At 38.2% G+C, this 16,726-nt stretch overlaps 1 long non-coding RNA gene across 1 annotated transcript in view; it reads right to left on the bottom strand.

Annotated features, from left to right (window-relative positions):
• Window positions 1-450: 450 nt before the first annotated feature.
• Window positions 451-16,726, bottom strand: part of LOC123962366 — a 38,731-nt gene continuing 22,455 nt past the window's right edge. Inside the window, exon 3 of the long non-coding RNA XR_006822914.1 lies at window positions 451-574. This is a non-coding gene — a long non-coding RNA (uncharacterized LOC123962366). The remainder of the gene's footprint in view (window positions 575-16,726) is intronic.

Below are 16,726 nucleotides of genomic sequence, written 5' to 3'. Positions count from 1 at the left end.
GCGGATCGCATACTTCCACTTGCGTAATATTAACCGTCTCCGCCCCTTTCTTTCAAATAATAATACTGCAGTTCTTATTCATGCACTGGTCACTTCACGTATAGACTACTGTAATGCTCTTTTCACAGGTGTTCCCTCCAAATTGCTACATAAGCTTCAATTAGTTCAGAATTCTGCACCTTTCTAGAACTCCTTATACTGAGCATATTTCTCCAGTTCTTCAGCGATTGCACTGGCTTCCAGTAAAGTATAGAGTTGAATTTAAGATCCTGCTACTTACTTATAAGGCACTCATAATCTTGCATCCCAATACCTTACACAACTTATCCATGTGCTCTCAGATCTTCATCTTCAATTTCTCTTGTTTCGTGTTGGTGGACCCAAGAGTAGACAATAGAACACTAACAGGCAATGTAAATGTTAACAGTTTTTATTAGCAAACATACAGATGAAGTGGTGGCTGGTGGGCCTTATGAGGGCAAGAGGCAGGCTGGCTTGAGATGGCGTCATCGGGTAGGAATTGGATGTGGTGGTTGGTAATGAACGTAATGAAGCAGGTAGAAGCACAGGAGTTCTGAGGCACAGGAAGAGACCACAAAAATTACTCAGAGCAGAAGAGATAATCACAAAAATAGAATTCAGGAAAAAACTCCACCACTACCACATGACATTAGGAACAAACTGGCGATGAGTCACAGGAAACCAGTATTTAACCAGGCAGTAGATGTGTTGAATCGTAGCATGTGTGTAGTTCCACCAGGTGCCCAAAGTGAAGCCACGCCCATCACACACATACAGAGAGACCAACAAAAAGGGATGGGAAACAACAGAGATATAAAAACCCAAATTCACAGCACTGGCTGTGACAACTGAGAAAGCAATAAAATACACTCTTTTTCCTCGCTGTGGTTTCTGTGGGTCACACAGCTAGCCATGCTCAAAAGGCTGAAAAGGTTGAACCATCCTAAACTCAGAATGCAGCGGCAAAGAGCAATGCATGTTTATTGAGAACGGCAGCTGCCTACACTCTCCCTGCTGCTGCCGCTGACCAATAGAGGCAGCACTCACAATTTTCTCTCCCTGCTTTGATCTACTATACATCAAGGCTTTGAGATAAAGGTGTTTTAAATTTGTATTTTAGGGGCACTACTTGACTCATAAGAAAGAAAAATACATCTTGCATTGTGTTTAGTTCAAAGTCAATTGCTACAGAATAATCGTTTACATTACGGGTTTGCAATGAAAGTCTGATTGTACAGTACTAAACACAATTTCTGACATGATTTCTTATATTTTCTTATAGCTGATTATTTAAAAGATAATTATGCTGAACAATGAAAAACTGTCATGTTGACATGGAATAATCCAAATGACCCCCTCATTTGGATTATTCCATGTCAACACTTTGTGTTTTCAACAAACTATTAAATTCTTATTGGCATTTGCTTTCTGTCTTTTTTCTGAACAAATGTAGTGAAAAAAAACTAAATCTCAATAAAATAACACATTCTATGCTTAACATTTGCATAACAAACCCTGGCCTTTCTCTGACATTTAATATAGCCTATGAATTATAATCAGCCCCAATAATGAGATGAGAAATACCAAGTGTGTCAGTAAAAGGTTTGCCTCAAATGAATCCCCCCCTCCTGCTGAAGGAGACTATCTGGATAGGACTGCTCCATTTTGAAATGCAAACTTAAAGGCACAGTCCACAATTTGCTAATCATAATCTGCCCCAATTATTGTACAGCATTCTGGGACAAACCCAATTTTTAATATTAACAGACTATAATTGCTAAATGTCTCTCTGAAAAATATAAATTTACTTTATCTGAAGGCAGAGTGACCAAGATGGCGACTGCTGCTGTTTTTAGCAAAGGACAGAAAACTGAAAAACCAAATCGGTTGATCATTAATTATTGTTATACAGTATATTATATATAAAAATTATGTCATGAGAAAAGTCTCTTATTTGAAAAGACCTTTTACACAGTAGATCCTAACAACACAGAAAAACCTACATCATCATTTCAGGTATGTTTGTGTTCTTGCCGCAGGCTCAGCAATCTATCTCTGCTGGCTTATTTCACATGCAAACTTAATCGAATCACAAACAAAAGAAGCAAAGCTCTCCAAGAGCTTGTGTGTAATTTAAATTTCATTGCTCCGGATCATACTTTCATTCACCATTGTGTTGAAATTGTGAAGGGTCTGCATTTGGCCGTTTACAGAAATAGTTCTGTGTAGTAGTTAGAAACTTCAATTAAATTCATAATATATAGAATGGATAATTTCATATGTCCTTCTGGTGAGAGATGGTGGCTTTTGATAGAGTTCAGTTGGATTAGTTTCACAGCATGATGAAGGTTAGCCTGGGAACTATTTCTTTCCCCTGATTTGCTTAAAAAAACAACAACAAAAAACTTTTATTTTTAGCTTTGCACTGATTACTGAAGGAACAAGTGTCATTTACCACATGTCTTCCTTGGAAGAAAACAAGCTTAGTAAATCATGACAATTTGGTATAAACATTTTAAAATACACCTGGTTAATAACACATTTGAATCACCTGGACAAACCTAAAGCTGAATAGAAATCAAATGTAATAAAAGGATTTCTCTTATACTTCACAAAAGTACTTGAGTGATTCTTTCTTTGTCATGGTTTTTACATAGAGCATTCTTTGTTGTACATGCTCATCACCTTGAAAGAGTCAGTTCAAATCCTAATAACAAAAAGATAATTTTGGTTTTATCTGCTGAGTTTTAGATATCAGTAACTAAGATTTTGAAACTTTTTCACTAGTATGGATGAACTACGTAACATTTGACAAAATCTAACATATCAATATTGTTCATCATTATCATTATCATTGTTATCATTAAACTATCATCAATGATAGTTTTTAGATTTAATGAGAGATGTTTGTATATTAGTCACTTGTTAAACAGAATGTAGAAATAATTAATGAAAATTCATAGAAATGTTTCCCAAATTATATGGCAAGAGCATTTCTGTCCAGAGCCATAAAAACATACTGTTGTTATTTAACACATACATATATGTAACATATTTTTAAAATTACATTATTGAGGGTACTTACTGTCACATACTTGAGCCATGACAGTTTAGATAAGATTAGAAGATTAGATTAGATTAGCAACCTGACCCAAACTGGATGGGTCCCAACAACATGTGATCCTCCACAACACCTGATCTTAAAGAGCATTGCAATCATGCCTGTTGTGTTTTGGATTATAACAGTTTGGACTACTGCCAAGCTCAGCTGGGAAAGATGTTTTGAGTTTACCAGCCCTGTTTATCTGGCTGATTTTGGTAAAAGGCTAAATTAATTTACTAACTGGTAAGGGAGATCATCTATTATTTTGAGATTACATTGTAGTAGTTGACTGCAATGTGTGCATGGCGACTAAACCTGTGGCTTACTGGCTAGAAGAAGTTATATTTTTTGCTGGTGAGCTGCTGTGCCATATTCTGTGTTTGTCTACGGCCGTTGTCAGATTATTACTATTTTATTTTTTGTTTTATTTGTGGGAAAGCCTTCCCAGAAAAGAGCCTCAGTCTCTGAACGGGGTTGGGTCTATTTAGCGGAACTTAGGTAGGCTCATTCAGGTTGGGTCTGAAAGGCACGGGTTTGACCGGGTTCTGTTCCTTGTTTTATCCTTGCGCTCTTGATTGCACTTATTCATCAGATTGGCAGTGTTTGCTAGTGGGAAGCCAGTGAGGTATTATGTCCGTGTTATATGAGCAACTCCATGTTGTTGCACCGGTGTAAGAACAGAGTAGGGAGAAATCTTGAAAAGGGGGAAAATGTGAAAGAGATTTTTGTCCTTTATTGATTTTCAAATATGCCATACAGTAGTTCTTACTGTGGTGTTGTTTATATGTTATGTATGCTTATGTGTGAGTGAATGTATTTAAATATATATAAAATCAGTATAATGCAATGTGAAACAATCAAACATAGGTCGAATGTCTGGCAATCAAGTATCTAAGATTAAAACTCTCATTGTGTTTCACCTTTAAATTAGAACAGTTTAACCACCATGTAACTTGTAATTTCAATTCAATTTTTCTTATCTTTGGACAACTGTAACTGAACATGTGACATTCAAAAAACAGAAAAAGAATAATTTTTTGTCCCTAAATTATTATTGGATAGTTATTACTTTACGAGTGACAAATCAATCAATTAATAATCAATCATACTACAAACATAAATGTAAAAAAGGATATTAAAAAGGCAATGGACCTAACTAAGTCAATAGGGTAGGCTATATAGGACAAAACATACAAACAGCAAGCTAATGAAATGGTAAAAAAAAATATTTTGAACAACTGCAATTAAAAACATAAATTAAAAGGTTGTTAAAAAGGTGATGGAAGCAAATGAAATTGTAAAAAATAAAACAACCACATTTTAAACATCACGTGAAAATGTGTAAAGGAAGAAGGAATTCACCATTCATATTTTAGGACATGAGGTGGACTGTGGCACTTAGTTGCTCTCAGTAGGTAGCTTCAAAATCAGCCGGAGGAACAGATTGTTCACTTACATTTTTGTCTTGTCATCATTTCCGGCTGCTGAAATAATTGGCTGATCTTAGCACTGTTGGCAGCTAAAGTCCAGCCAATTTGTCAAACGTTCATCCCGGAGATGAGATATACACTGTATACTAATATATTCAGTGTAAAGACAAATTATGAACACCTCTAACACCTAATATGGAGGTATAGACCTTCTCTGTATGACTTAATAGTGAAGGTTTAAAATCCTTCTTAAATATGCCAATTCCCTTGATTTATATTTCCACATGCGAAATAGTAAAGCAAATTTTTGTTGATCTGAATTCAATATGATAACTCACAGCAGTAGCTTTAACAGCTACTTTGAGTAGTACAAGTGAATATTAACTGTGCATTTTCTCTAATCATAATGTATTATCTGTTGGAGGGAATAAGTCAGAGACTTTCTGCTGCAGTGTTAAGAAATAAAGCAATAATTACGTTTACCCATTTGCAAAATGGCACTATGACACTTCATTTCTGCAAGGTACAATACAAAACTTATTGGTAATAACCATTTATGTAACTTAAATTACACAATCATTACTCATAATCAATCATCCTTAGTGCCTTCCTGGTAGATATATTGGAGTTTAATATGTTTTCATGAAGCTCTTACAGCTATCACTTTTTCGCAGGTTTGTAAAATCAAATGTATACCTAAACAGCAGTTCCTTGTTACACATTTATCTGCAGCACAAATGATAGTTAATCAGAAATTGAAATCAGCAACACTGTTGTTGTGTCTAAGGACATGTGTAAACCTATGATTGAGGAAATTCTACAAGATTTGTCAAACAGAGGAGAGCAGGCATGTACTGTCAGCACATGACCATGATAGATGAGTTCTCGTTAAAAGGTGCACTATCCTGCATTTTCCACTGAGCCACTGAAATGTATGTAGCTACTCACAGGGCACTCTAATCATTCTAGATCAGGCACCAGATAATATTTGTTTATTAAGACTGTTATCATCTTTTGGAGTTCCCCTACTTTCAGACAAGATACTGTAGCTTTTAAAGATAACTGTTATAATAATTTTAGAACTTTTTCTTTGTGAAATTGTTAAATATTTAGTTTTTGTCCTTGACTGAGCTGATTTTTTATTTATGTAAGATAAAGTATTTATATGTATGATTGCTAAACATTTAACAGTTGTACAGACAAAAATTTTAAAATCAGACTCTTAAAAGTCATTTATGTAAAACTGTATATACAGCTGTTGACAATTTCCCCTCAGTACATAGTCAATAACAATGTACCACTTACAAATACATATACCTCTTATTTAATTAACCAATTAATTGAGTTTATTTGGGCTTATAAATCTCAATATTTACAGTGTAACCCAATATATCTTCTATGATTATACCATGATATGAAGGTGCCCTTTTTTGTACTGCTTTACTATTTATTCTTTTGAAAGTACAATTATATGACCAAAAAGTGCCTTTAATTATAACATGACACCAAGAACACATTAGACATGGCAAATTAATTGTTCCTGCTTACTTTGGCCTGGAGACAGAAGGACACGGTGACACAACAGGGGCACCAACAAAAAGGAGTCCCTAGTGCTTAAAGAAAGGTAGTGATCCCTCACAGACTCATAAATGCTGTCAATGGTGGTCAGTGAGGCCAAGCGCTGCCAGGGATTGTACTGCTATGGTGGGTGTGTGCTGTTTCTCCTTTGCCATCCAGCCAATCATTATGCTTCCTTTATGTATAGTAACTGTACTTTATCTCAGCCTGAATTGGCACAAATGTGTATTTAAAATTACTCTGTACATTAATTAGAGATATGCAGATGACTCATTTTGTGCACATAATGAGTCATCTGGCACGTGCCTGTTGAGGTATTATGTAATGGTAGTGTGCATCAAGTGTGCACAAAATCCTGCAGAAAATGAAAGACTCATGGCCAAGACAGCAGTTCAATAGGTCTTCAAATTCATCCACACCTTCAAGCACTGATAGTCACTGTGATGTTGGAATAATGTAGAAAATAGAATTTCATTAGACTGAAAATTGGATACCATTTTATAAAAGCAAGCAGCAAATGTCTTGTTGCCATAGTTACTGGAACACTGAATGTGAAGAATATATCTATAGCTTGAGCCCATAAATATGCATCTATTGTACAGTATATAGGAGTGGGAATTCCTCCACAGACTGTGCTATACAGAAGTAAAGAGATCATGATGTAGGTTTAACTGCAGGGTGGTTTGCCCTTAGGGGTCCAATCATGTGTGCGCTACTTAAAAGAAAAGCCAATTACGGACTGGACGTTAAAACTGGGAATACAAGAAAAGCTCAGTACTACAACTCCAGAGAGTAACACAATAGTTACACATCATTCTCATTAGTCTCTCATCCAATTAATTACAAAAGGAGACATAGCCCCACATACCTAATTCAAATCACTCATCCATGGCTTTTCCAGCTCACTGCTTGTGCTCTGATAAATTGGTATGTAGTTGTTTATTTGCATTCTGAAGAATTAAGTGAAATTTCTTTAGTTTATGCAATATTTGCCACGCAACATCTTTTATATACATATGGAACTCAATAGATCAGCCTCATTTATAAAACTGTACGTAGAAAAGACTCCTAAAGGTTGCGTGAGTGAGCACCTTGCCTGACAGTTTAAACGCCCCTCATTAATACTAAGAAGTACTGACTGAGTAAAGAAAAGGAAAACAAATTCTCACAGAAACACTGACGTTCATTTTGGTGAGGCAGAAGCATGTTGTTTGGTGGGTAAAATGCACATGCAACGCTTGTGCACCGGAGGAAACGGGGTACCGGTGCTCCACCCCTTTATAACCACTCTGCAGGAAGGGGCTTCCCTCCTGAGTAGTGATGGAGGTGGAGGGGTATATGCAAGATGCACTAGATGACCCAGGTACATAATTTGGATTTCCTCGTTTGAAAAGAGTGTAAACCAAATACATTCCACTTATGTTTAAACATTTATTTAGTCTACACAACCAGGCCAGTCTCTTAAGTAGGCTGCCAATGAGTTACAAAAAAATATGACTTGTTTTATGTGACATAAGCGGTAGACTGAAAAGATCTACTTAATAAAACAGTGTTCTATTTCTTCCATACTGTGTTTTTACAAGCAGCTCCACACGCTGACACAGCGTTTGGCTCAAATACCATAAGGCAACAAACATCTGATAACAATATATGAAACCATGTACTCGGTTTTGCTCGACTGAGGCAACGAAAACGGCATCAATTTAAATGCAATTTGTCCTGCTGTTCACCTTATTTATGAGAATAAATTGCTTTGCACTCTGTCTAAATTATGTTTCTTTTGTGTGCACTTCAAATGATCTTATACAATATTCTTTTTGCACACGTCAGGGAAAATCAATCAAACGGGTATTTGTTTATTTCATCTGTTTGGCCAATAAACTAATAATGTAAATGTAGTGTCAGTGTTTAGTCAATGTATTTGATACACAAACAGCTAATAGTAAGCCTCAAATTAGCAAGAGAATAACATAAACCAAATGGGTGAATTCTAGTCAACTGCGATGGACTATTAGGGCCACTGTTAGAAAAAAAATTTAAATAATAAAATAATAATCAGAGATTTCGAGAATAATTTGTAGTGAAACAACGGTGTGGATTTGTGCATTTTATATTGAATAAAGTTGGAGCTACTCCAAATTCCTCTTTTCCTCTCCCAGAGGGGAGCAGGGGGGGTTGGAGATCAACTTTCAACGGACTGCTGGGGAGACCCCAATGGAAGGGGGGGTGAAAGTTGCTTTCTTTAAGTGCTATGCCTGGGCAGTTGATCGTAAAACTGGCGCCTTTTTGATCTACGAAGCTGATAAAGCGGTGCCTGACTGTTAAACTGACAAAGGGACACTAGCCAGCGATTATCATTTCCCTGAACAGCCTATCAAAACTGGCCCCTCACACATGTAACCGTGGCAACTATACTGGGTCTGTGTTCCATTACCCCATCAAAGGGATACTCCTGATCTCACCCGCTTGTGACATAACCCAGGAAGCCGAACTTTAGATAACCAAAAACTGCAGTCTCCAAAGACTCAAAGCATTTAATTAAGTTTAATTAAATCTTTTAGTTACTTGATTATGTTTGCCTCTATTTGAGTAGTTATGTTACCATGTTGTTGCTATCTGTTGTTGATATTAGTGCTGAAAAGAATCTAAATAAGTTACTTTTGCAGTGTTTTTATTTTCAGCAAGAAACTCCCTCATCTAAAGTGTAATCAATGCTTGTCCATAATACTTTCCTACAAAATTCCTTTAGAAATGATGATAGAGAAATGTCTTACTATACTCTTAATCGCCAGCTTGAATTTAAGGCTGAATAACTAAATTCCCCAGTTCCTAAGGAAAGAGGGTCTTGGATTAATCTAAGCTTTCCTCATGTAACCTGAGCTCCCCCAAGTGGACGAAATAAGTATTACATACCATCGTTGGAAATGCCGTTAAATGTATCAATATCCTGACCAATAATGTGACACTTGTTTCCTGTTACCAAATGCTTAACTTAGAACCATTGAGCATTGAGGTTTGATTGTGGAAAATATTTGATTATAATACGCGCAAATAGATTTATTTTCTTTTAGACATAAGTTTAGAAAGGCAGTCCCTCGGGAAACCTGAAACGCCCTCTGGGGAACCACGCCCCAGGCAACAAAAGAGCGACACGCGACGTTGTTCGCTCTCTCTCTCGGCTTCCTCTCTTCTCGGCGCTCTCTGCTCTTCTCCTCCCCTCGTGCCCTGGCCTTCCGCTCTGCTCTCTGGACGCTTCGGCACGCGTCCGGCGTGTCTTTCTTTCTTTTGTTTTGTTAAAGTTATCAGTCCGTTAAGTTACACTGGACTAATTCAGGAACGACAAAGTTCTATTTTTAAGCTTTTTCGTCGAACCAACTTCACCGAGGTCAGACCAAGCCACGTGGTCTCGTGGCAATGAAGGAAACCTGAAAACAGCCGAATTGCCAGACGGAGGACGGCGTTTTCTTCAGTCAGACACGGAGAACCCCGGAGAATCCCTAGCAAAAAGCCAGGATCGGGCAGCTAGCGTGGGATCCGTGCAACAAGCCAAAGCAGGCCGACAAGCCGTAAGACCTAACACGCATTCTGTGGTCAGATGTCCCGTAAGGCTAATATTTCATTTTAACTCCTAAACTCATAACTTACTTTCATTAGTTCTCCTATGCCGTTTGAGTCAAATGCTTCCCACAATCGAACCTCCATTTCTCATTGTTCAGAAATTGTTTATTTTCCCTGTATTTAAACCACCCTTTTATATCGCATTAGTTAGAGAATAAATTCACTGTAATATAATCAAGAGCTGTGTGTGTTGCCTATTTCTACGTCCCTGCCAAGAGAATTGACCCTTTAGATATGAGACTGACTGACTGATTTAAGATAATTGAGCGATTATTAACTAACTGATCACTAGTAATAATTGTATAATTATTAAAAGCTACCTAGAGGTCCGGAGACTCTAGGATTATAACAACTCCGGTGGTGCCCTAAAACGAGGAATAATTTTGATTTTATGAATATTAAAATTCATAATTGGGTATTAATTCTCATAAATTTATTATTTTTTACTAATCTAGCCATGCTACAAAAGTCATAATAGTCTTTCCTCTGACCAGTATGTGCTCTGCATCCCCCTTGCTTATTGACACCTTTGCCCTGTTTGTGACTGTCTCCTCCTTTTGAGACTGACTTCTTCAGGTTGCTTCATACTGAAGCGTCTCTGAGCTGCACTTTATCAAAGGTGGTAAAGATAACGTTTGTGTGGATTCATGGTGAGATTTATGCCTTATCATAAGTGTTTTCAGTTTAGTTTAGTTAGTTTGATTTTTCCACCTCCGATGAAGTGGAGTGCAGTCTCATCCTGTTCTGGGTCCGTAGGAGATCCTTCCACATCAGCAGAACAATAACGTAGGCTAATGCAGAGCAGAGTATAGGGCAGGTGTGTGTGTATATATCACTGTAACAGGAGAGTGTTCCCACCAGCTTCAAGACAGCCACCATTGTCCCTGTACCTAAAAAGTCTGAGCGTCTAGTCTGAATGACTACCACCCTGTGGCACTCATTCTGATGAAGTTCTTTGAGAAACTTGTTGTCCAGCACATAAAGAAGAACATTCCAGTCAACCTTACCAGCTTGCATTTCTGAACAAGCAGATCAACAGAGGGTGCCATCGCCACTGCCCACCACTCACTTTTTACACACACCTTGACATTTACATCAGAATGGTGTTTGTGGATTTCAGCTCAGCATTTAACATACTCTCCCACATGAAACTGATTGGCAAACTTAAAACTCTGGGTTTAAGTACAACACTCCACAACTGGATATTGGACTTCCTCATAAACAGACCCCAGACCATTCGGGTTGGCGGTCAAACTTCCTTCACTCTGCCCTGTGGCTGTGTGCTCACCCCCCTCCTGTTCACGCAATACACCCACGGCTGCAACCCCCAATATGGAGAGAGCTCTGGTGTGAAGTTTGCAGGTGACACTACCGTCATTGGTATGGATTTCAAACAACGATGAAACTTCATTTCAGGAGGAAATCAACATCATCAGTTTTAGGTTCCTGGCAATTATCATTGCAGAGAACTTAAGATGGTCTTCTCATATCTCATCTCTGAAAAGACTGTATTTCTCAAGTAAGCTTAATAAGGCAAACTTCCTGACTGGAAACATCACAAGCTGGCATGGGATGTGCACTGCCCAGGACAGGAGGGTTCTGCAGCAGTGCCTGTTCAACCCGCTGCTGTCTGTCAAGAGATACAGATACAGATACAAGTATCTGCTGTCATACTACTAGACTTCAGAGCATCTTCTTACCTCAGGCTATGACTTGTTATCCGGCCACTCATCTACTGTATATAATTTTTGTTATAAAATTTTGCTTTGTGTGACTATCATAAAGAAAACTACAACTTTGTGTTATCCAACTCTGTTTTGTAAAATTATAAATAAATTTACCCTTTTTTCTTAAAATATTACGCCTTATTTTCAAAATGTCAGAGATCACAGATACTGTATGTGTAATTGGGATTTGGAAATAAGCATAATGTTGAAAATTATTAGACAACTTGCTGAAACACAGAAGCTAAAGTCCATACGTTTCTAAATTTATTAAAATTAATTCATTCGAGGTTACTTACCCACACAGAAGACAAAAAAGAGAAGGGAAGACTAAATCATGCCTATGACTCAGCAGGGATTGTATTAAATGAGAAATGTTGATCTACAGGTGAATTTGAAAGCAATACAGAATGCCTTAAACGGTTACAGCATTTTATTGCATTTTACATAAACTGATGCAGAAAAGGCAGAAATTGGTACAGAAAAAGTGTTACTGTGATACTGAAATGAAACCTAGGCCCTTGTATCATAGAAATACAGTATGCTGGGTCACATATATGCTGTCCATCAGATTAACTGTAACATGATTTTATGTTCCCTTTGTTCCATGCTGGCAAGGGCATGTGGACTTGAATTTGGATGTTAACTGACTGACTGTCACATTTGCAGGCAGCTCGGTTGTCAACCATGAGATGAACAAAGATACCTGTCGTATCACCATGTTCTTGTTTCCCTGCTAACCGCAATAGGAGGTGAAGCCTTGTCCAATTGTGGTTTTGTTGCACTTTGCTGTTGATGCGTGCATTCTAGAACAGTTGTGTGCAAGATACCTGCCCTGATGGTTAAACTGCCATTATGCTTGGTAAGCTTTAATACTTTTGGTATTTTATACGTCCTTAAAGACCAGCGGGGTCATGAAAACAATAAAGCTTTTAAATTGGGTTGTTTGGTAAACATAACAGCGAGAATCACACTGGGTGCTCAAGCAACACGCAAACAAATTTGTATTTAAAGAATAATGAAACTGTAAAAAAACAACACGGTCTTCTTTTTTTGTCCTTTTGCTGATGTGCATGTGAAAAAAACAAAATAGGATTGTAATTTGTTGAAGTCTGTGCTTATGCTTGACATAACTTAAAACTGTATTTTGTTTGTGTGAAAAACATATGAATGTAATGGCAAATCTTTGTTTGAAACAGCGAGGTTTAGGTATTAAGAAAACTGCACATCTTTGGAAAGATCTCCAGTGTTGGGAGCTAGTCAATGACAGCATATCCCATTTGATGGATACTTTCATCCAAAATGTCTCACAATGCAATCCATTATAAACCACATAATACATGAAGTTTACAAAGGCATTGGCTGGTGAGAATCAAGGCTCCTCTCGCTTTGCTTAATTAGATAAGCAATCTGCAAATATTACCAAAATGTCTTTTGAATTTTTTTGAAATACAACAGAAACACAAAGTAGTACTGACAGCCATAATTTCAGTTTGTGGTAAAACGGTGCAACGTTTTAATGGGAATTTAGCATGTGAAAGTACAAATTACATATTTGTGTGGGATGCAATATCCAATAACGTTTTTTTAATGCAATCAAACAACAGCTTTCATTTGCATCGCTAAAGTCTGACAAACAAAGTTAATTACCTGTCCAGCAGAAAACAGACAACTTCTGTCCCACATTAACGTTATAGCCTTCCATCTGGGAAAATCCACAAAATCCTCGATTTCTGCCGTCAGCTGTCTGTCCCAACTCCGTCTGGCTGTCAGCTCTCGTGCGAATTAACACCTGTGTGCTCCTTCAGTAGTCCAAATGTCATATCTTACTTCTAATAAACCAGAAGACTACTTGGAGACTGTATATTACTATTAATATTAGTCCCTCTTCTTCTTTGTACGTATTCAATGTAGTGACGGGTGTCTACACTACCGGAATTACACAAGCAGAAGAAGAACGCCGTGATGATGAAACGTGCTCTGTAGCGCTGTTTGTTCGTTGACGGCTACGGTAGAAACATGACGACAAAATACAGCGCGCCACAGGCGCTCCGCCTCCACGGCAGGGGGTGCCCGCGGTTATGTAGATATAAATGTCTCATTCTAAGGTAATAAAAACATAATGGTTCATTATGTAAGGTCTTTATACACCACTGAAAACATAGTTATGGATCTTATATTGCATTTCTGTCAATAGGGCCTCAGAAATATTACACACTGGACCTTTAAATAAAACAGCTCTGTAGCATTTCAGCTGCAATGGTGCTCTCTACAAGCAAGGATGACTGAGCCCTTTCATACTTTGTGTGAGACCTTCACGTATATTTCCATTTGTACACATATACACACACACACACACACACAGCCAAACACAACAGAACGCACAGGCTCCCACAGGAAATAGCATGTGACCCTCCACCTTATTGCTTGCAATCGATGACTAACAGTGTTGCCTTAGCACTTACCCTCTCAGACAATTGAGCCAGTTTTCTCTCCCACACAGCCAAAGCCTATTTCTGCAGGCAGGCAGGCAGGCAGGCCTACATCAGGCATGCCTGAGGCTCTGGATTAATACTCTGTTGTCATAGTTTGTTAGTTTTAGGATTTCCAGTTTGTTGTTATTATTATTTATTCGATGTTGTTTTGTCTCCATATAACTTGGAGAGATAGGCAAACCGAAATCACATGACCACTGATAAATAAAAAAAGGCACTCCACCGGTTTGCTCGTCATTAAGAGTAGTTACTTCTCAGTATGTAAGAACAGTTGTATGGTGTCTTCTGTGGCTCTGAAAGGAGCTTTTTAGACTGAGAAAATAACGTATAATGTCATCACCATTATCTCACATTCAGCTTGCGACATCGTTTCTAACTAGAGGTGTGGAATTTGAAAGACATGGGTATTTACCAGACAGGGAGAGACGAAGGGAGAAACACTGTTGAATTGTTATGGAAAATGTAGGATCCGGTGTTTTTGTCGCTTGACCCTCACAGGAGACTAAAAATCAAGATATCTCTCCTTCTGCTGCATCAATTTTGACCTTTTTTTCCTAAAACTATGTCTTCAAGTCCACTAAGTTTACGTTGCTGGACCAATCTTCTAAGTACAGTGAGGTGCAACACACATCAGCAGTGTATGTGGCATGTCAAAACGCAATGTTACTCCATCTAGGCTCACAAATTGGCAATACACCACTGTCATATTTACCAGCATTGACACATCAAAGCCACTAAAGCAATTTTATCACATTTGCTTGCTGGATTCGGATTGGCACATTTGTTACTGTACCCAGGGGCGCTGGAAGTCAGTCGCAGCTGGGGGTGCTGAGAGAAAGTCAGCCTAAATAATGACGCAATAATAAATGCTGTGCTACATTAATAAATAATTTTTGTTTTGTTGGCAAATGTGAACACTTAGTGTTGAAGCAGCCAAAGCAATTAAAAACACTGAACTAATGTATAGAAACTACAAAGAGAGGATGAAGGATGGATGCGGGTAAGAGATAGGCTATGATCCACGTCCAGGTTATTAGAACATTAGATTATTATAAGAAAGGACAGTGAGGATACAACTCTGCTACTTCATAAAGAGGAGTGTATTTGATGTACCGAAGCGCATTCACACCGTAGACGTTCACATGACAGCTGTCAGTCAGTTTGTCACTTGTTACTACACTCCATTATAAACCACATAATTATACAATGTTACAATCACACTCATAACCATGTTGGCCTACTCCTATCCCATGTTTTTCTATTTAATGATTTTAGCCTAAGAACCTTAAACAATGCAGAAAGCCAAATACGGCTGAATTGGCAAATATGCATCAGTTCAATAACTCTAATTCTTAAAACTGCTGAATTAATGGGCGATGGTAAATATTTCGAAGAGCAGATAGGATAGGATAAAAAGAAAACCGGCCAATATTGTAAACATTAAAACAACCACAGAAATGACACACAGGGGGGAGAGAGAGAGAGAGAGAGAGAGAGCGATTGGTTAATACACATCTTGTTTTGATTTGATGAACTAAAAAATCAAACATAATCAAACCTGCACAGTCTACTCTTCTCATAGTCAAACCCTTAATATTTCAGTAGGCTATAAATATTTTAATGATCTGTTGGCAATTAAAATTATCTTTTTAATTGCCTGCAGTTAAACCATAGCCCATAGAAAAAGCAGGGTGCTGCAGCACCCTCAGCACCCCCACTTCCCGCGCCATTGACTATACCTTGACTACTACTTTTATCTGTGTTGTATGGGTGTCAAATAAAGTGATGCTGTGCAAGACAGCTGCTGTGTGTTGAACTTAAGACTTGTACTATTATAAACTACTACTATATAAAAAAAAAATATAAAGTTGGTTTGATTGACAGACAGGAAGTAACATGTGAAACTGGAAAAACATCTCTCTGACTCCAGGACCATCAGCACCGGATCCTCTAAGGGCTGCGTTCTTTCCCCTCTGCTCTTCTCCCTGTACACCAAGCAGCTGCACCTCCAGTCACCAATTTGTCAAGCTCCTGAATTTTGCAGATGACACCACCCTCATTGGGCTCATCTGGGGGGGTGAGTCTGCCTACAGGTGGGAGATTGACCATCTGGTGACCTGGTGCAGCCAGAACAGTCTGGAGCTCAACGATCTGAAGACAGTGGAGATGGTCGTGGACTTCAGAAAGAGCCCAGCCCCACTCTCCCCCATCATCCTGGGTGACTCTGCAGTCGCCACTGTGGACTCCTTCAGCGTCCTGGGCACCATCATCTCCCAGGACCTCGAGTGGGAGCTATACATCCCCTCCCTCCCCAATTGCATTGTGCGCTGTTGCATCAAGCCTGGTGCAATGTAGCCACACTTTTGATTTTCTCCATGTCTTTTACATCCATGAACCACATCTCTGTGCGTAACCGGCGTGAACTAGTGTTTACATAACTACAGCCAATTACAATCACTTTTAGATTTGGGCACATCAAGCATGCTGCATGGTTATTGGCTCATTGACGTTAACAAGAACCTTCAGATATCAAAATTTGGTACCGAAAGACAAGACATTTTTTGATACTCGATGGTATTGAGGCAATTCGGTTGGTGCCTAACTTTACAACAACACTCAACTGTGCTTTAAGCTCATGTTCTGAATTTTTTCACATACTTGTCAGCATTGTATTATAGTATTATTGTAATTTTTGTATACTTGTAAATTTTTTGATCTCCTTACTTTTTATATATTTATATATATACTAATATATAC

This window comes from Micropterus dolomieu, linkage group LG22 (genome assembly GCF_021292245.1).
Source record: "Micropterus dolomieu isolate WLL.071019.BEF.003 ecotype Adirondacks linkage group LG22, ASM2129224v1, whole genome shotgun sequence".
Classification (NCBI taxonomy): domain Eukaryota; kingdom Metazoa; phylum Chordata; class Actinopteri; order Centrarchiformes; family Centrarchidae; genus Micropterus; species Micropterus dolomieu.
The sequence above is the reverse complement of the archived record's forward strand: the minus strand, read 5'-3'. Positions and strand labels throughout refer to the sequence as shown.